Below are 22028 nucleotides of genomic sequence, written 5' to 3' on the forward strand. Positions count from 1 at the left end.
TTAATTATTTTTAATAAATAATTATATTATTTTTAAATTGATTTTAAGAATATAAGTTATAAATAAGGTTAAATATGCGAATATTTGATAATATTTAAATGTATCTAAACATATTTAAAAATATATTTTTTATTTTTTATTAAGACATAGTTAAATAAAACAAATATAGGTATCAAACGAATGTTAATAAATATTGTATTCGAAATATATGACATACAAACACAATAATTGAATGAAGTGTCCCTGTCTTATAACTTTATAATTATATATTACAAAATCCTTTGCCATTGTTGAAGTACTTGACTATTGACGGCTGAGGTCGGCAGGGATTTAAAATCACCTAGTGGTCACTTGGCTGGTTGACTGATTGATGAACTTCCTTTTAAAACGCTTCTCTTTATACTATTTTCAGAATGATAAAATTGATTTTTTACACTTTAAAATACCAAACCATTTGAATTTCATTAAAATTCTCTAAAAAATCAAAAGAATTTATATTAGTTATAATTTAAATTTAAGATATTTTCAAATAAAATTAATTTTTATTTTTTATTTATCACAAACAAAAGAATTAAATTATTATAAATTAAATTAATTTCAATTTCAAAGTATCCCAAACACACCTTTAAGAATTTTGAATGGATCACTATTTACATATCTTAACAATTATTTATCTTGAAGTTAGAATTTGTGCTCAATAATGTAACTTTTTTTTTAGGGGTATCTTGTAGTTTGATAGACTAAGAAATAATTTGAACTGTATGTAAAGATTTATCGCCAACTAATAAGTTACTGCATGCATAAGATAAGATTTAAAATTTTAATACTTGTTTAATTGAACGAACGAGCTAATCAATTCACTAATTCAAATTATTTCCAATTACAAAACTTTTATACATAAGATTAGTGATTCAATGATAATAAATTATTTATCTCGTAGCAAGTTAGAATTTGTATTAGATTAGGTAGCGATTAGTTGTTGTTCATGTCTCTCTAAAACATAGACACAGTGACACACGTCTTTTGTTTGGTCGAGTGAGACACAATTTTTTGATTACCACAGAAGAACACAGATGGACACGAAAACATTAAATTTATGCACCTCCAAATAATTGAGACACTAATTTTTTTCGGAGACATGAGATTCTACAAAACTACATACTTAAGGTAAAATTATTTGATGTCTGGGGGTTGATTTCATGGGAGCATTTCCCTCCTCATACTCAAACCTCCACATCAATATGCCTTGTTAAAAATGGATGGTCAACTTAGAACTTTTCTTGAGGTACTAAGCAAGAAAGAATTGGATGCCGAGTGGCAATGTGAATCAAGGTTCAGTAAGGATAGAATATTAAGGTTTGGAGTCCAAAAGTGGTGCAAGACTCAATTCGTTGGATTTTGAACGAGGATTTAGAGTTTAAAAGAGAATTCAAATTTTTTTTTGTCCGAATGAAAACATGAAGTTCAATAAGAATGTGGGTGGACAAACAAAGTTTGGGATCCCCTAAAAATTTTCAATAATCAATAATTTTGAGAGCTCATTGCTTGGTTATCAACTCTTCATGATTTGGTTCACATGATTTGGAATATGGAAAAATCTTTGAAGTCCAAGTATTGGTGGGATTTCAAGGATGAATTCAAACACAAGCCGCTATGACAAGAGTCTTCTCAACCATCCAATTTAAGGACAATAAATAAAAGCGCTAGGTGGGAGACAACTCACCATAGTAAAATCTTTCAAATTTCACTTATTTTTATTATTCTTGTAAACATTTCTCTTATTTGTTAGCTTAATTTGATAGATTTTTATTGTTAATTATATGCTTGAATGGTAGAAATAGTTTATGGAGGTTGAAAATCTTATTAAATGTCACATTTGGTAAATAAAAAAAATTCTTTTTTTCATATTTTGATTCTCTTTTTCATTGCATTTGTTAGATTTTAAATTAATTTGTTTAATTGGGAATTGAATTTGGTTTTAGATTGTAAAAATTTAGGTTAAAAAATATATTTTTTATGCTTAGAATGTTCTATGTAACAAAACACAAAGAGAAGAATGGAGCTCACGTGTGCGAGTTTTACGCCCTTAAGCGAGCTGGACAGGGGCAAAATGCTGCGCGTGCGGCATTTGCTTGTTTGCGCTAGCCGTTCAAGAAAAAAATGGAATGTTTGTTTTTTGAACCCTAACTCTTTATTTTCTCATCTCTTTTTTGAGCAGCCTCTCTCTTTCCATCGCCATCTTGCTCTTCATCCTCAACTACTGGCCACACCAGCACTGTTGGCAAGCCTTCTTCTCTCATTTTCTTGCTTTTTCTTCCTCCTTTCTTCTTCCTCTTCTTCGTTTGTTTTTCCCTCCTCTTCGCGCACAAAACCAACCCCTATCTATATCCTTTCTCATTCCCTTTATCTCTCTGTTTCAACTTTGCCATCGGCCACCTTGTGCCACTGAATCACTGCCCTCGTCCCCTTTCTTCTTCTGTTTTTCTCACCTTCTTCCTCCAACCAAAATTACGAACCTCCCTCCCTTTCTTTCCTTCCTTGTTTCGCTTCTAGGAACAACCTTGCGCCGCTGCGGATCTCTCTCATTCTCTTTCTCTTTCCCCTTTTCTTCATCTCTCTGCCTTCCACATTCTTACCCAACCTCTCACCCTTGTCTGATTCTCTCTCACTAAAACACTGAACCTGTAACAATCTTGCTGCCTTTTTCGTCCTGACCAAAACCACCAGTGCCACAAAACATGATGAGTGCTAAAGATTGGTTTCGAAATTCAAAATTTATAAAGCTCAAGTTTGTTGTAGCTCTAAATCAGGATTCAACACTCTTAATGTTTAGTAAAAAATATTACAAATTCAAATCAATAACCAGGAATTTAATCCTGGGTCATTCTCTTTTAGAATCATAACCAAGTGCTCAATCTTGGTTGTGGGAGAAAAGGGGGTTTGATCCCAATTATAGAATTTAAATAGCTTGAGTTTAAAAGCATAATTAAGGATTAAATGGTAAGGAGATTAAACTAAAAATAATCAAGGAAATAACTAGAGAAGAAGAAAGTAAATTCAAATGCTAAAAAGATCTTGACAAGGGTTGAAGGTTAAATATCACCATCCTTGTTACTAACCACAACATAATAATTAGAAAGAGCAAACCCACTTTGTTAGCCTCTACAAATTGAGAAAAGTCAATTAGGTTCAACTAACCCTAATTCACAAGTCCTAACTAACCTACTAATTGAATTAGTAAAAGATTAGCGTTAGCAAAAACAAGATTAATTAATATCTCTAAATTATCAATCAACTTGGATATTAATGACTCAAGGTCACCCAATTTCTCAATCCCAAGCCAAGAAAGAGAAAATCTACTCCATAACTAATGTAAACATTTTATCAAATACTTGGAGTGCATAAAAAATAAAGCATCATTAATTATAAGAATAATAAAAACTACAACTACTCAATTCAAGAAAGTAACAATAACATCCTAAGTAAGCAAGAAAAATTCATTAAAGAGAATTGAAAATTCAATAAGGTTTCCAAGACTAAAATAACAAAATAAAAGAAGTAACAAAAAATTCTTAGACACTAGAGTAGTAAAACAAGAAATTATAAACTAAGAACTACAATTAAACAAACTAAAACCTAAAAATAAGAGAGAAATTTATAGAAAATCCTTGAATTCAAGAGAGAATTTGGAGCTTCTCTCTCTAGAATTTAAGCTTCTAAAATCTAAAAAAAAAAAAAGAAAAATGAGTGTGTATGTTGTATTGTCTCCCATTCTCCAAGTTTTAGATCAAAATATCATCTCCCAAAGCTATTGGGGGCCTTTGGGAAGCTCAAAACGTGAATACACGTGCTTCATTAATCAAGGTACGTGATCCGACCTTGCACATGCGAGATTCTTGTTTGAGTGTGAAAACCTCGTTTAAGTGAGCTGCCAGACAGCTTCTCCTCTGAATTACTTCTTGAATTCTCTTTTTTGCTCCATTCTTTTCGATCTTTTAAGAAATATCATCACGGCATTGAATGACATAAAAAGATATTAAGAAATTAATAATTAGGAGCACAAAAAGCATATTTATCACACATAACTTTATCGGAAGCCAGATTCAAAAAATTCAATTAATTAAGCCAAAATTGTGTAAGTTAGTTGACAAATTTTATACCTTTTAATACAATTTTGAATGATAAAATGGAGTTTATTAGCAGTCCCAATCTTACTATCTATCACAGTAGTACAATCTTATTCTCAATCACAGTTATCGTTAGTTACTTTCTCAATCACAACATTTCAGGCACAAGAAATGACAAAAACAAACATTCACAAGGTACAAAACATAAAAGGTATTCGACAAACAATCATGATGGTTATCAATTCTTATGAATACCGTGAGCTCATATGTCGGTTGACTACCAGCAACCTGGCATTACCTGAGAATAAATCCGAGATACAGTTTTCAAAATGTGTACATTCTTCATATATCTAATGGCCTAAGCCACAAACAGTCTAGCAAATGGTAAGTGTCGCAAAGCCTAATGCCATAAATATGGTAACAGATGGGAAACAATGTATATCAGTCACTAGGTGTCCTTACATACATTCAAGGACTGAGCAAGATGGATGAAGCCCTCGACCTTGCCAGACATAGAATCTTTCATTTTTCATTCACAATCTTTCATTCAACTTCCTTACTCATTCATTCATTCTCATTCTCTGCCTTTCATTCATCTTCCTCAATCATTCATTCTCATTCTCAGTCTTTTGTAGAAATGACATTTATCCTCTTAATCTTTTTTGTAAGTGACTTATACGTCTTTTTCTTTCGAGATTACATTGTATCCATCATTATTCAAATTACTATTTTATCCCTAAATTTTTACGTAATTATATTATGTCCCTAAAATTTTACAAGCAGATTGTTATGCTCCTAAACTTTACACTAAAATACCGTATTACTCTTGATATTTCAGTAAATGACTATTTTACTCCTTATGTCTCCAAGTTACCATTCTTCCTTTAGTCTTTTATAGAAAGATCATTTTACTCCTTATACCTCCAAATTATTGTTTTACCCTCAATATTTTACAAAATACTATTTTATCCCCGAACCTCATTTTAATTATGTTTTTGACCTTAAGCTATTATGAAACTACTTTTTTTTATCCTTTTGACCCTCTTTGTTCATACTTTCCCTTCAATTTTAATCTCTTGGCAGATTTGGCTACTTACTCTTGCCTCACTTCTATTGCTTAACTCTTTCATTTTAAATGCATTCTTTGTGTTCATATATTTTTCATAATGACTTTTGTTCCCTTATCACGCATGCTTGAATCTTTTAATCTTCTTCTTTGATATCTTTTTTCTTTCTTTCAATTTTTATTTCTTTGACACATTCTTAAAGATTCTTTTTGTAACATTCAAGATTTATGTCTCTTGCATTCATCCTTTCCATATTTATAATCAAAACCTCATTAGCAAATCTTGAATATGGTGCTTCCTCGTGTATGTGCATTCGGCCATATATGCCATAAGTGTTCACATTCATTCTAAAGATTCAAATAACATTCAATCACTCAATTTCATTAACCATCAATGATAAGCATCATTTTGGCAATAAAGCATACATGAGGTCATTTAAGCTGACCTAACCTTTACCTCAATTCCAAGCTTGTTAAACACTTTTTAAGAGATCTTTGGTATCAATTTCTTCCTATATTTCAATCAAAATAATCTTTTAGGACATAGAGCTCATTATGGCCAAACCATAATGAGAGGGAAATGGAGGTATTTTCTCACTCTTAGACCTTAAAGCTTGTTGCTATAATGATCTAATTTTCAGTATGTCTAGATCATATCGAAAACTGAGTGCTACCAACTTGTCTTCCTAATTATTATCTATTATTTATTATATGAGCCTGATTCGTTGTTAAAACGTAGTTATTTTGCAGAATAATTTCTTTTAAAAATGTTTTGATTACCAAGTAGGAGCATACACAGATAATATCATAAATGATAACAGGATAAGTAGATATAAACAACCACACTTATGTACATCTTTAGCAGTTAACAACATTCAGTTATACAGCCTTTATTAGAGTATAGACCTTAGTTAAAACACCCCTAGAAATAGCTAGATAATACATACATACATACATACATACATACATACATACATACATACATACATACATACATACATACATACATACATACATACATACATACATACATATATATATATATATATATATATATATATATATATATATATATAAATATATATGCTTCATTAAGTATCCATATAACAGGAACCTCATACGAAGGATCTAGGATAAAGTTCATAAATAGACGGGGTATAAGTATCGGTTGGTCTCATAGTATATACATATAAATAGGAAAACGAATTCTTGTTCTAAATTGAAAAGACTACACAGAGAGGAATCCTTTTTCCAAATGATCATCAACAAATTACGGAAGGGTACTCCTGCCTCCATCTGAAGGGAAAATGAAGGGGGTAAGAACTGGAGAGTTCTTAGTAGAGACAGGCTAATTAGTCAAGTTAATCTTTTTCGTCGTGTTCATCGAACCGTAATATATTTTACAATAAACAAAAGAAAACAGAAAAGACAGACAAATAGAGAAAGTAGAATACAAACAGATAAATACAAGAAATAGAGCACAAACACAAAGAGTATACAATAGAGAATGATGCGCAAACAAGAATGATCCATGTCTAATCCTAGTGCAGGTAATGAGCTCATCTGTCGGTTTCTATTCGCTCCCGACGTAACCTGGCAACTTTTGTCTGGATAAGGCTTTTCCAAAACACAATATAACAATCATTCGTAGGTGAACTTCGGCCTACAGAAATGGTGCCTCTGTAGGTGAACTTTGGCTTACAAGAGCAATAGCCTAAGGTACACAAATAATATCCACTGTAGGTGAACTTCAGCTTATAGGACCTCCAAGGTTAATGGAAAAACAACACACAATTTATGAGCATCCCCGTTCCTGTGCTCAGCCTAAGGCCCAATCCAACAATCAATCAACATTCAATTCCACATTCTCGTTCAGTGTCTCTTTAGCTTTTACTTTATAAATTATTCCATTTTTGGTATGAATAGCCAATATGTTCCAAGCATAGGTTCATTAAGTCTATGCTGAATCAGTTTAACTTTTCCTACTTTGCCTAACTCTAAACGCAAGTCAAGTACTAACTATGTTGTTTCTAGTTCACTTCCCTAAGTGATTTTCATCTTTACTTCAGGGTTTTACTTTCGTTTTCTTTGATTTTTATCTTTTTTTTTAAATATTTTATCTTTCTTTAATCTTTTCCTTCTTAACATGTTCTTACCACTCCCTAGATATTTTATGAAGGGAATTATGAGATTATGGGATTAAAGTTGTCTTCCGAAGACTTTTAGGAGAAATTCCCTTTTTACCATTATTTTATTATTATTAATAGAATTATATTATTAGTAAAATCATAATATTTTATTCTAAAACTTTTAAAAAATATATATTGACCCCAATTTTTTAGTATTTATACTTTGACCCCCTTAATTTTTGATATTTATACTTTAGTTCTTAAACTTTTTAGTAATTAACTTTTCACCTAAAACTTTTTGAGAATTATATTTTGACCCCAGAATAATCAAACTCCTAGGGTTTCATGTTCTTTATCATGTTCAAAGTATTCTTCATGTTCCTCATAAATTCATCAAATTCTTTCTTGAATTCTAACTAGTTTTTCAATTTTTTTGGTAACCGATTTTAACCAAAATTCAATTCAACTTTCCAGCCACCAAATCCCTTTATTTTCAGCATGATTTCAATTCAATTTCAACATTAATTCAAGGCTGGATCTGGGCTTGAATCTTGTTTTTCCAGCAGCCACACAAAATCAAATTCCTAGCTCACTTTTCATCAAATTTTCATCAAAATTTCAACAAGATTCAATCATATAAACATCCAAAATCAAATACAAACAAACCATCACTCAATCACACAACAAGAACACAAATAATCAAGATGAATTTTACCAAAGCCTACCTTAGTTTGCTGCTCCAAAAACCGGTTACGCTTGCAAGTTCTCTAGCTCACTTTTCCTCCTAGATTTCAATCAAGAACAATTTTAAAACTCAAAACCCAAGACAGTCAAACCTTAAAAAACTTATTAGAAAGGATTTCCTCACCTTAAACTTGCTGATAATGGAAGATCCTTGGCTCACAAGTCAAGTTAAGCAAGAGTTCTACGAAGAAACATCTATAAAATACTAGATCAAGCATGGTACTTATGGTCAAACTGAACTTAAGGGATGAGCAGCCACAAACCTGATTTTGATCCATAAAAAGTGATATGGATGTGAAGAGAAAGAAAAGAGGATTACTTTAATCGGTTTAGAATTTTGATCGGAATTTTGGTTTGGAAGAAATCTAGCTCTAAAGATCAAGAACCATGAAAGTTTTCTCTCTTTTTCTTTCTTTTTCTTCAAGTTCGTTTTTGGAGAATGAGAGCTGCTTGAGGTGTCCAAATTTTCATGGCTCTAGAGTGCTTAGTCATCTTAAGTTGCTAAAAAAATATCTCAGAAGGATAATTGCTAAAACTAGATGTATTAGGACAGAAGTAATAAAATATCTAGAGATAAACATTTGAGCTACTAGTATAAATGACACTAGTAACATGATAAGCATGAGAATAGAAGGTATATGATGAGCCATTAGCATAGCTAAAATCACCAGAGAGTGTTGGCATTAACCTGCATTAGTAGACTATGAGTCCAGTTATTATATTACTAAAGTTATCTTTTGTTTTAACTAAAGCAGATCAAATAATAATATAATATTAGTCAAACAGGTCATTTTCTCTCGCGATTCGAGTCCAGCTCACTAAACTGAGACTAACAACAAAATCATAATTTTGAACTTCCTAATTAAAGAAACTAAAAACCTATGATTTTTGCGACGGAGTCTTTGAGATTAACTCAGTAAAGGTGCTTGCTTGAAGATGATGCAGATTGAGGTGCTTGATGATGCAGCAGAGGTGCTTGGAAGGCTCTAAGAAGCTGCAAATTAATATTTCTTTTGCTGAGGTTTTGGAGCAATGGTCTCTATCTACTAGAAAAAACTTCTCTGATGCTGAGAAAGGGGAATTGGTGATGAGGTTACATAAGGATTACATGATTATCAAGGTCCCTAAACCTCCACTACCCCCTGACAAAGGAGGTACCTCCATGCAGAGTACAATACTGAAGCCTCCTCCCTTGGTGAAAACTCATATAGTTTTTCCAGACATCAAACTTAAGTTTGGTGTTGGGCACTTGATGAATCCACATTTGATGATAAATTTTGGATTGAATTAAGTGGATTTCATCACATAAACCCACATTTATTCATGTAAATAGCATACTTTTGTGTTTTCTCTCTAAATTATATCTAATTGTGAAAACATGCTATTTTGTGCCTAATTTAATCAATTTTATTCCACTTTCATTCCATTCGATACCTTGATGTGTTTGAAGAGTGATTTTAGGTGTAACAGGTAGGAATGGCTTGACAAGAGTGGAAGAGAAGCACGCAATTGGGAGAAAACATGAAGAAAACAAAAGAAAAAAGCATTTCAGAATGTGCATACGCACACTTTCTGTGCGTACGCACAGAGTGGAAATCAGCAAGTGTGCCCATGCACAACTTCTGTACGTACGCACATAATGAAATTCAGCAAGTATGCATACGCACACATATGTGCGTACGCACAAGTACCAGCACGTGACTTCATTAAAAAGTCACATGGCTCGCAATTTTGAGGGCTTTTTGGCCCCTTTTTGGAAGGCTGAAGCTGAAATCAAAGTGTTATATGAAGAGGCAACAACACATATGAAAGGGAGCTCATTTTAGATTGGGAAAAACACATAGTAGGAGTAGGAGTAGTGTTGTATACAAAATTCTCTCTTAGGGTTTTAATTAGGTTTTTAATGTAGCATTTTATAGTTCAATTTTGATCTTGGATTTTGCTATCTCATTGTAAGTATTTCTTAATTTTCCCTTTTATTGCACTACTTGTTCTACACTCTTATATTTCAATTTCTTTTGTCAATATATATAGTTTTGCACTTTTGAGTTTTAATTGATGAATTTGATGTTTGATGGTTATTATATGTTTATTGATTTGCCTTTGTTGCTTTTGATCATTGGTGGTTCATAGTTTTTATCATTTTCTCAATTTTGTCATGTTTTATGATTATGCCCACTATGTGTTTGATGAAATGCCAATTTTGATTATGGGGTAGATTTTCACCCCTTGGCTTGGGAAAGTGAGTATATGGATTACTAGAGTCATAATGTCTAACATTTAGTGATAATTCTTGGGTTGTTAATTGTCATTGTTTCCACTAACGCTAGCTTCTTATTAAGGTAATTAGTAAGATAGTTAGGATTTGTGGATTAATAACAATTATGCTCATTTGACCTACTCTTTGATGTTAAGGGTTGACTAAGTGAGATTAATCCATCCTAATTATCATAGTTGTGGTTATGGCAAGGAAGGGATTCCATAACTCATCCCAAGCTAAGGCTTCATTCATGTTTTGAACCACTTTTCTATCAATTTTGAGTCTTACTTGTTTATATTACATACATAGTTCTTTTATTCCTTTATTAGTTTATTAATTACAATTTTGGATCGTTCTTTTATCTCTTTATTGCTTTCTTATTATTGAAAACCCTCTTGATCATCACAACCAATTTTATGCACTTATTGTCACTAGTTCCTAGGGAGAACGACTCGAGGTTTAACTACTCTCGGTTATTTTAATTAGAAATTTAAACTTTGATTGGGAGGGTTACTTGTCGGTTTGGACTATGCTATCAATGAAGAAATTGTTTTGCTAAATTTTCGAACCGTCGTAATCTTCTCATCAAGTTTTTGGCGCTGTTGCCGGGGAGCTAGTGCAATGAGTGCTATGATTTTGGTTGTTGTGAATATGTGAATAGTGTGAATAGATACTTTTTAGTGTTGTTTGATTGTTTTTGCTATTAATTAGGATTTTGTTTCTTTGGTTAATTGATATCTTTTGTTTTTATTTTCAATTTTCTCTATGAGTTATCATCTTCTTGGTTTGGAGTATGGTTGTGATCATTTTGTAGCACTTGATAACTTCAATTTTAGATTACATCATGGGATTGGAACATCAATTTTGGAAGGAGCAACCTCCTCCATGCTACAACGAGCCAAACCCTTCCCAATATGCATACCAAAACCAAGGATATGGTGGATGTCACTTTGATTATGCACCTCCACCACCGTATACTTATGACCCATACCCCCAACATAACCCTCAATCACCATATTTTCAAACACCATACCGCTACTACCATCCACCTTCTTACATGCCACCTCAAAATACTTACCAACATGAGTCACCTCCTACATATACAACCTTTCTCCCAACCTATGAACCTCATTTTTCACCCCAATATGAAGTTTTTCCACCCTTGGCCCAAGATCATCAAGACCTTCAAGTTTTTCTCCAAGAGTAAGAAGGATTCCGGAGGACACAAGGGCAATTCATGGACACCATAGTCGAAGCGATGAACCACTTGGTCCTACTATGCTCATCTAATTAAGGCATTCCTCTTGAGGAATGTGGAGGGTCAACTAAAGCTTGTAGTGAAGACGAGAGCATGGAGCCACAAGGGAAGGAAGAAGAGTTAGAGCATGAATTGAAATAAGATGGAGAAAGTGTGGTATTGGAACCGGAGGAGAGAAAGAGAGAGTTGAGGGAGATTGATCAAGATGTGGATTCCATCATTAATGATTTTTTGTCCACCTTGGTCAATTCCCTTAATGATCTTAATGAACCTCTTCCCATTGAGCTTGAAAGAGATATAGAGGTAGATTTCTCACAACCTCCTTGTTATGACTTGAGTGATGGGGAAAAGGAAGTTGGTGAGGAAGCAATTCCGTTCCAAGAGCATATTGATTGGGTGGTAATCTCACCTATGAACTTCATTGGCCCTCACCAATATGCTATCTTGGAGATGGATTACCAACTAAAAAATCTTTCTTGGATTGGTACATGGTAGAAAAAAGAGTGTGGGTTGCCAAAGGAGTCTAAATCCCTTCAAGAAAGCCAATTCAAGCTTTGGGATTCAAGCATGGTGTGAAGCACAATTGAGTGGTTTCCAGAGAGTGTTGGGGTACTTCGAGGGTAATTTGAGAGTTTGTCCATCTGGCTTAAAGAATAAAGATCAACAAGAAGGTGAACGGAAAACTAGAATATGGGATCCCGGAGGAGCTCTAAAGACCAAGCACGGATGGAGATTTAAGGAGGAGTGTAAACATAAGCCACGTTAGCAAGAGTCTCCCTAAAAATTCCAACTTAAGGACTATAAACCAAAGTGCTAGGTGGGAGACACCCCACCATGGTAACATTGTTCTAACCCCTTTATCTTTGTTTATAATTTGCCTTTATTGCATTTTTGTTTGTCTTGGTTAGCTTAGGATTAGTTTAATTTTGGGCATACATAGGTTAATTTTCATATGGATCATGCATTTATGGATATTTGAATGTTGTGGGGTTGAACTTTTGTTGAGCTAAGGTAGAGTACCTTAGAATTTGGAAAAAAAATTTGGAAAAACAGGGCATCGTGCGTGCGCACACCCTTGTGTGTACGCACACAATCTCTATATTTCGTGCTTTGTGCATGCGCACCTCTCTATGCGTGCGCACACAAGTCTACGCGTCCTTTGTTCAGAGCACTCGCACGCCTTGTGCATGGGCGCTCCCCTGTATTTTGTGCTCTGTTTGTGCACACCCACATGTGCGTACGCATACAAACCCCTTTTCGCGCACTCTGTGCGAGCGCACAGCCTTGTGCATCCGCACATTAGCTTTCACCCCTTCTGCTGGGAGCGCTGGCACACCCTGTGCGTATGAACCCCAATCCATTTTTGTTCCTGTGCATGCACACGGACCCGTGTGTGCGTGTACACATGATCCTTCTCCAAGTTAATAAAAATAAAAAAGAAGAGAGTCTACTGTGCGTATGCACACTTCTTAATCCCCTCTCTGCTCAGAGCGTTTGCATACCCTTGTGCGTCTGCTCACTTCCCATGTTTCACCTAGTGTGCATACACACACGTATCTATACATACGTACATGTGCTATTTTGGGCAACATTTTCAATGCACTTTGAATTAAGCCCTAAAGCACTTCCGCCCCTCCACCCCTCTCTTCTCTTGCTTTTCCCTTGTTTTTCTACATTTTTTACTTAGTTTTTATTGCATCTCATTTTTATTTTAGTAATTATATTAGTTTTAGTTTAGTTGTTTGTTAATTAAATAAATTGCAAGTGTTTGATTGATGTTGATTGGGTTGCTTCTTGCTTGAATTTTGGTTTAAGTTTTTATGGATATGTGCACCGAGCATTAAATCTTTGTTTCGTTGCCTAAATGAATTGTGATTTTGATTCATATGTTGTAGCTACCATATGCATTAGACTATATCCTTGTTTGGTAACTTAATCATGAATTTGCACCTTATATCATAGTTGATGTTATATGTAATTGGATTTGATCAATGCACTTATACTTTGCTTTAAATACTAGTTCCTAGTGGGCTTGATGATTCATGTTTTCATTGCATCCTAGGACAAATTATTTATGAGTGCATATTGAATTAAGTGAATTGAGTTGAAATTACTTGTTTATCACGATTTTTATATCAAATTCATCACATGTCCGGTACTTGTTTCTTGTTAATGCTTTGCATTTGTTTGAGTGACTTAACTTGATTCTTATCAAGCTTGTCACTTTTTGCAACAAGTACCTTTACCATGTGACTATTTTATTATGTTTCATGATGAATAAGGATTTTTTTTTTTCATTAATGGATTGGTTATTGTTTATTATGCTATTTTATATCAATTTTACACTTTCACTTGCACAATTTCAATATCCAATATCTCAAAACTCAATTCACTTTAGTTGTGGTTACCTAGGTTTGTTTTTACATTTGCTCTTGCTTATTCTTTACTTGCAACCTAGGTTACTTAATTGAGGAACACATGATATTTCTTTTGATTATGTGGTTGCCGTTTTTACTTGGCCAATGTGTGTGTTTTAAACCGTGCACACTTAGGATACGCACATTGTCTTTCATCATACCACACTCATATGACCTCTTCCTCAATTCTTGTTTATTTGTTTTATACAGTAGCCTGAGCCCCAGTGTCTACTAGCTGACGGTGGAACCTCACATCTTTTCACCCCTGAATTACGTGGATGCATGGAGGACCGTACAACATTTAAGTGTGGGGGAGGATCCACAATTTTTGGGGCATAAATCTCTCTTTCTCAACACTTTGCACTATTTTCTAGCTTTTAATAATTATGTTTTTTTGTGAATATTTGTTTGGTATTTCATTACATTGCACTTTGTTTAGTTTGCTTATATATCTTAGCTTGCTTATAGTTTTATTCGGATATTGCATAGTATAGGAAATAAGTTTGGTGAAAACAACAAAGAATTTTTAAGAAATCTCTCTTAGGGTATTCCATTGATTAGATTTGAAACTTATTTTTCAACTTGCTTGAAGTATTCTTCTTATTGAACATAGAAAAGAGCTAGAACAAAACACCTAGTGAGACTTGAGCTTTAATTGTGTGGTTGCACATTTTCAACCACAGTTCTTGTGCGATATACTCCTTTATGATTGTGATCTTAGATTTGTTTGAATCTTTATGTCCTATATTTGATGTTTTGAATGCATTTAGTATGATTGAGGCTATTTTTGAAATTGAACTCACTAACCCATATGGCCAACCCTTATAATTACCTTTGTAACCAAATTTTGAGCCTTTTAACCTCCTTTTGTTCTAATTCTAAGTACATCTTTCTCCCTAAGCGAAAAACCATTAATGTCCTTAAATTGTATCTTTGATTAGCTTCGGTTTGGAGAGTGTGTGTCATTAAAGTGTGGGGAAAAATTATGGGAGATACATTGGTAGTTAGTTTACTTTGGGTATTCATTGAGAAAATTTGGAAAAATGAGTAATCACTGATGTATTCATTACTTAAAACATATACATCTCTTTTTTATGATAAAAAAAAATTTTGGTGTACATACTTTGTTTATAAAAAAAAGAAGAAGAAAGAAAAAAGAAAAAGAAAAGAAAAGAAATGACAATAAGAATGTAAATAAAGAATGCATATGTGTGTGAATTAGAAAGAAGATACATGAGTGAATGTGAGAAAAGAAATAAATGGGGAGTTAGGTGTTTTCTTGTGTGTAAATAGGTTGATATAGGATTAGGTGGGATACTTGAGCTAATCAAAGATCCAATCTACTAGTCCACTTAACCATATTAATCCTACCCTTACCCTAACCCTATTACAACCCTCCAAAGACCTCATGATATTTGCATTCATGCATCAAGTATTTTTTGATTGTTAGATGACTAGCAAATCCTAGAAAACATAACTAAAGGAGAATTGAGTGATAAGCCCTAAACACTGAGCGACTAGAGTCTATACACAACCGGTGAGGGGTTCAATTGCTCAATTCTATGTTTTCACCTATTATCTTGTGTTTTCTTGCAAGTTACTGAATTAATCTGTGAAAACTTCAAATCAAATCTTTAGACATTGATCATATTGCATTAATTCTTTTTTTTGGCCCTAATGATTTATTTTGGATTGATTGGAATTCTATTGTTTATTTTTGCCAAATTCAATTGGAACCTTAGTATAGGTATCAATAGGTAATGTTTAGCAGAGTTGCATGCATGTAGGTAGTTACATTGAATAAGTTGCTCACCCTTTTACCCTTCTCTGTTGATTGTGATAAGCATGAGAACATGCTATTATTTAAGAGTGGGAGAATTGATGAATCCACATTTGATGATAAATTTTGGATTGAATTGAGTTGATTTCATCACATAAACCCACATTTATTCATGTAAATAGCATACTTTTGTGTTTTCTCTCTAAATTATGTTTAATTGCGAAAACATGCTATTTTGTGCCTAATTTAATAAATTTTATTCCACTTTCACTCTATTCGATGCCTTGATGTGTTTGATGAGTGATTTCAGGTGTAATAGGTATGAATGGCTTGACAAGAGTGGAAGAGAAGCATGTAATTGGGAGAAACCATAAAGAAAACAAAAGAGAAAAGCATTTCAGAGTGTGCCTACGCACACTTTCTGTGCGTACGAACAGAGTGGAAATCAATAAGTGTGTGATGAACGGAAGATTGATGGTTTAGAATTCACAATAAATTCTCGTTGCAAGTATAGTTTCTAAACCAAGCAATAATCCTTTCATACAAAAACTTGTTTGTCACTTAAGCAAACCCAATAAAATTGATAACTGAAGTATTGAAACCTCGGGTCGTCTTCTCAAGGAATTGCAGGGAGGTATGAATTATTATTGGTTATGGGAAAAAGGTACGTTTTTGGGTTTTTGAAAGGTTGAACAGAGAAATTAAATAGTAGGAAAGTAAATTAATAGCTAGAAAAACTCCTGGCAAGGTATGATAACTGGAAATCCCATCCTAGTTATCCTTATCAAGTGTGATGAGAATTGGTATTGCTCCCACTTAGTTAACCCTTACTAAATAAAAGAAAGTCAAGTGGACTAATTAATTTGATTCCTCAAGTCCTAGTCAACTCCTATGGAAAGACTAGCTTTAGAGGGATCCAAATCAATCAGCAATTTTCAATTTTCAATCAACAGCTGAGTTTGACAACTCAAGTGTCACCAATTACTCAACCAAAGTCAAAAGGGAAAAATCCAAATTATTTATATCATAAATAATTTAAAGCAATCATAAATCTGAAATACCTCAAATTGCATTAAATAGAATATTCAAATCTAACATGAAGAGTTTATAAGCCAAATTGGCAACATAAGTAATTAACAAGTGAAAGCACTAGAATAAATAAAAGTAGAAATGAATATAAATTAATGGAACATTGAACCTGGAATAAAGAAGCAATCCTAAAATTAAGAGAAATCATAAATCCTAAATCCTAAGAGAGAGGAGAGAGTCTCTCTCTATAGAAAACTACATCTAAAACCTACAATTGTGAATGATGAATTCTTCCATCCATCTCCCCATGATTCCCCCATTCTCCAGCCTTTATTCTGTATTTTTGGGCTTGGATTTGGGCCGAAAAAGGGCCCAGAAATTGTTGGGAGTGACTTCTGCAATTTCCTGCACATGGCGTCCGTCACGCGTGTGCGTGGGTAACGCGTGCGCATCATTTGGAGATTTTCCTTGCCACGCGTGCGCGTGAGTCATGCGTGCGCGTCGCTTGTGTTCTGCGCAAGGCACGTGTCCGCGTCGTCCATGCGTGCGCATCGCTGCCATTTTCTTCAAAACTCCATTTTGTGCGTTCCTTCCATTTTTGCATGTTTCCTTTCTGTCCTCTAAGCCATTCCTGCCCTATGAAGCCTGAAAATACTTAACACACAGATCACGACATCGAATGATAATAAAGGATAATTAAAATTAATATTTTTAAGGCATAGGAAACATGTTTTCAATCATAGCACAAGATTAGGAAGGAAATTGTAAAATCATGCAATTTATATGAATAAGTGTGTAAAGACTTGATAAAAACCACTCAATTAAACACAAGATAAACCATAAAATAGTGGTTTATCAATCTCCCCACACTTAAACATTAGCATGTCCTCATGCTAAGCTCAAGAGAAGCTATAAAGAATGAAGAGGAATGGTAGAATGTATGAAATATAACCTATCTATATGAATGCAGCTAAATGCAAAATGCTTTTACCTACTTGGTGAAAAGTAAATAAATCTTTCAAGAATAAATATGAATTAGATTTCACTAATTCAAATCATAAAAATGAAGTACAAAGAATCGAGCATCGAACCCTCACCGGAAGTGTATGCACTCTAATCGCTCAGGTGTTTAAGGTTCGATCTCTCAATTCTCTACTAATCTTGCTTTCTAAGGCTTGCTCTTCATCTAACAATCAACAGAAATTTAATGCAAAAATACACATATCAAGAGGTCTTTTAAGGATTGTAATGGGGTTAGGGTCAAGGTAGAATTGTATTTGGTCAAGTGGACTAAAATTTGAATCCTTAATTAACCTAAACTTTCCACCTAACTTAGACAATCCATGTAATCATAATACAACATCTAACTGTCCATTAACCATGGTTTCCACATAGTCATGCATTCTAATTTCAAGTACAGTACATATGCATTGCTTTCACCACTTACTTTGGGGCATTTTGTCCCCTTTTATTTATTTGCTCTTTTTCTTTTCTTTTTCTCCTTTTTTTTCTTTATATATATATATATATATATATATATATATATATATATTTTTTTTTTTTCTTTTGTTTTTCTCAATGCATATGATTAAAGTATTGAATGCATGAACATATTCTCAACATTCTTTCACATTTTCAGAAAATTCTAACCTACTCAATTCTCAAACCAAATGTTTCCAAACCCAATTTTTCCACACTTAAATCATAAGCACTCTCACTAGTCTAAGCTAACCAAGGATTCAAATTAAGGACATTATTGTTTTCCACTTAGAGTTAATGATGTGCTAAAGTAAAGAATAAAAAGGGGTAAAATAGGCTCAAATTAGTTTGCAAAGGATAATGAAAGGTTAACGCCATATGGGTATGTAAGCTTAGTGAAACAAGGCCTCAATCACATAAGTGCATGCATACATTAAACAGTAGAAATATAGAATCAAGCAAGACAAAGATCACAATTTTATATGAATAAGTGCGGAAAATATTGATAAAACCCCCCAAACTCTACACAAGATAAACCACAAAATTGGGGTTTATCAAACCTCTCCAATCTTAAACCAAGCATGTCCTCATGCTAAAAATAAAAAGACCAAAGAATATAGGATAATGGGGTTTATGAAATGAAATTTACCTACATGGATGCAACTAATGCAAATGCTTCTATCTACTTGGTCAAAAGTGACTCAATCTCCCAAGAACACATGTGAATACATAGGGCCAAAGTGATAGGATAATTCGTGAACTCTACCAATTCCAATATCAAAATAGAGTGTAAATAACTTGCAAGAAGAAAGCTTGTGAAAGCCGGGAATAAGGAGTTGAGCATCGAACCCTCACCAGAAGTGTATCCGCACTAGTCGCTCAAGTGTATAGGGTTGATCACTCAATTCTCCTCTAATCATGCTTTCTAAGATTTGTTTTTTATCTAACAATCGACAGTTATTCGGTGCATGCGTACATTCATCATGAGGGCTTATCTTTAGGTTGTAATGGGGCTAGGGTAAAGGTAAGGATGCATATACGGCCAAGTGAGCTTGAAATTTGAATCCTTGATTAACCTAAGCTCTCACGTAACACATACACAACAACCTATACAATTCTAATGCACAACCTATCTACCCATTCATTCACTTTTTACACACTCATATATTTTCTTTTAATCCACAACCCATATGCATTGGTTATTATTGGCTTCACCTTGGGGTATTTTGTCCCCGATTTATTGCTTTCTTTTTCTATATATTTTTGTTTCTTTTATTTTGCTATTTCTTTTTCTACAAATTTATTTTCTTTTATTTTATTTTCTTTTTTTTCTTTTGCTTTTCTCTTTTGATGAAACATAAACAACAGTGCCACTTCATATGGTTTAAATATTCAATACATGAGAGTGTACCCAATTTCCAACAATTTGAATAAAAACTACAAAAACACACTTTAACCTTTAGCAATGTTCCCAAGCTCCCCCCTCCCCCGCGCGTAAATGAGACACACCCTCACTCGCCTAAGCTAATCAAAGATCCAAATCAAAGGACATTTATTGTTTTTCACTTAGGGGTATTGATGTGTTAATTTAAAGAACAAAGGATGTTTTTAGAGTAAGGTAAAAAGAAGAGTGATGAGCAGATATTTCATACACTTTTTGGGGGTGATTTCATGTAGTTTTAGTATGTTTTAGTTAGTTTTTAGTATATTTTTATTAGTTTTTAGGTAAAATTCATATTTCTGGACTTTACTAGGAGTTTGTGTGTTTTTCTGTGATTTCAGGTATTTTCTGGCTGAAATTAAGGGATCTGAGCAAAAATCTGATTCAGGCTGAAAAAAAGACTGCTGATGCTGTTGGATTCTGACCTGCTTACACTCGAAATAGATTTTCTGGAGCTACATGAGTCCAACTGGCGCGCTCTCAATTGCGTTGGAAAGTAGACATCCAGGGATTTCCAGCAATATGTAATAGTCCATACTTTTCTCAAAGATAAATGACGTAAACTAGAGTTTAACGCCAGTTCCATGTTACATTCTGGCGTTAAACGCCAGAAACAGGTTACAAGTTGGAGTTAAACGCCCAAAATAGGTTACAACCTGGCATTTAACTCTAGAAACAGCCTAGGCACATGTAAAGCTCAAGTCTCAGCCCCAGCACACACCAAGTGGGCCCCAGAAGTGGATTTCTGCACTATCTATCGTAGTTTACTCATTTTCTATAAACCTAGGTTACTAGTTTAGTATTTAAACAACTTTTAGAGATTTATTTTGGAGCTCATGACATTTTTAGATCTAAACTTTGTATCTTTGACGGTATGAGTCTCTAAAATCCATTGTTAGGGGTGAGGAGCTCTGTTGTGTCTCGATGAATTAATGCAACTATTTTCTGTTTTCTATTCAAACACGCTTGTTTCTATCTAAGATATTCATTCGCACTTCAATATGATGAATGTGATGATTTGTGACACTCATCACCATTCTCAACCTATGAAGGCGTGCCTGACAACCACCTCCGTTCTACTTTAGATTGAATGAGTATCTCTTGGGTTCCTGGCTCATGAATCTGATCGCCTCTCCTGATAACAGAACTTTCAGATCTGTGAGACCAGAGTCTTCGTGGTATAAGCTAGAATCCATTGGCAGCATTCTTGAGATCCGGAAAGTCTAAACCTTGTCTGTGGTATTCCGAGTAGGATCCGGGAAGGGATGACTGCAATGAGCTTCAAACTCGCGAGTGCTGGGCGTAGTGACAGACGCAAAAGGATAAATGGATCCTATTCCATCACAAGTGAGAATCGACAGATGATTAGCCATGCACATGGACCTTTTTCACTGAGAGAACGGATGGTAGCCATTGACAACGGTGATCCACCAACATACAGCTTGCCATGGAAGGAGCCTTGCATGCGTGAAGAAGATGACAGTAGGAAAGCAGAGATTCAGAAGACAAAGCATCTCTAAAACTCCAATATATTCTCCATTACTGCATAACAAGTATTTATTTCATGCTCTTTTATTCTTCGCAATTCAAACTGATAATCATAATTGATATCCTGACTAAGAGTTACAAGATAACCATAGCTTGCTTCAAGCTGACAATCTCCATGGGATTCGACCCTTACTCAGATAAGGTATTACTTGGACGACCCAGTGCACTTGCTGGTTAGTGGTACGACTTGTAAAAAGTGTGATTTACAATTTCGTGCACCAAGTTTTTGGCGCCGTTGCCGGGGATTGTTCGAGTTTGGACAATTGACGGTTTGGAAAAATTTATCTTTTTTGCTTAGAGTCACTAAAATTGCGTCTTCTATTATTGTTTTTGGTTGAAACTTTTTTTTCAGAATCCTTATTTTCTTTTCCAATTTTTTTATCGAAAATTTTTATAAACTAATAAGTGAGTTTTTCTGTTTGAGTTTAATTTCATATTTTAAGTTTGGTGTCAATTGCATGATTTTATTTCCCTCTCATTTTTTTTGTATTATTAGTGCTCAGAATATAAAAATTTTTAAGTTTGGTGTCCTTTTTGTTTCTGTTTTCTTAAAATTTTTTTTCAGAAGTTGTTCTTAGCGTTCATCGTGATATTCAAAGTTTTTCTGTTTGTTTCCTTTGCTTTGATAAAAAAAAAAATTTAAGTTTGGTGTCATTTTTTACTGTTTTTCTCTTTTTTCATTAAATTCAAAAATATCTTTTCTCTTTATTTTAATTAATTTTCAAATTTTCATTTAAAAATTCAGATTTT

This window comes from Arachis ipaensis, chromosome B9 (assembly GCF_059453495.1).
Source record: "Arachis ipaensis isolate K30076 ecotype BB chromosome B9, ASM5945349v1, whole genome shotgun sequence".
NCBI classification, from domain to species: Eukaryota; Viridiplantae; Streptophyta; class Magnoliopsida; order Fabales; family Fabaceae; genus Arachis; species Arachis ipaensis.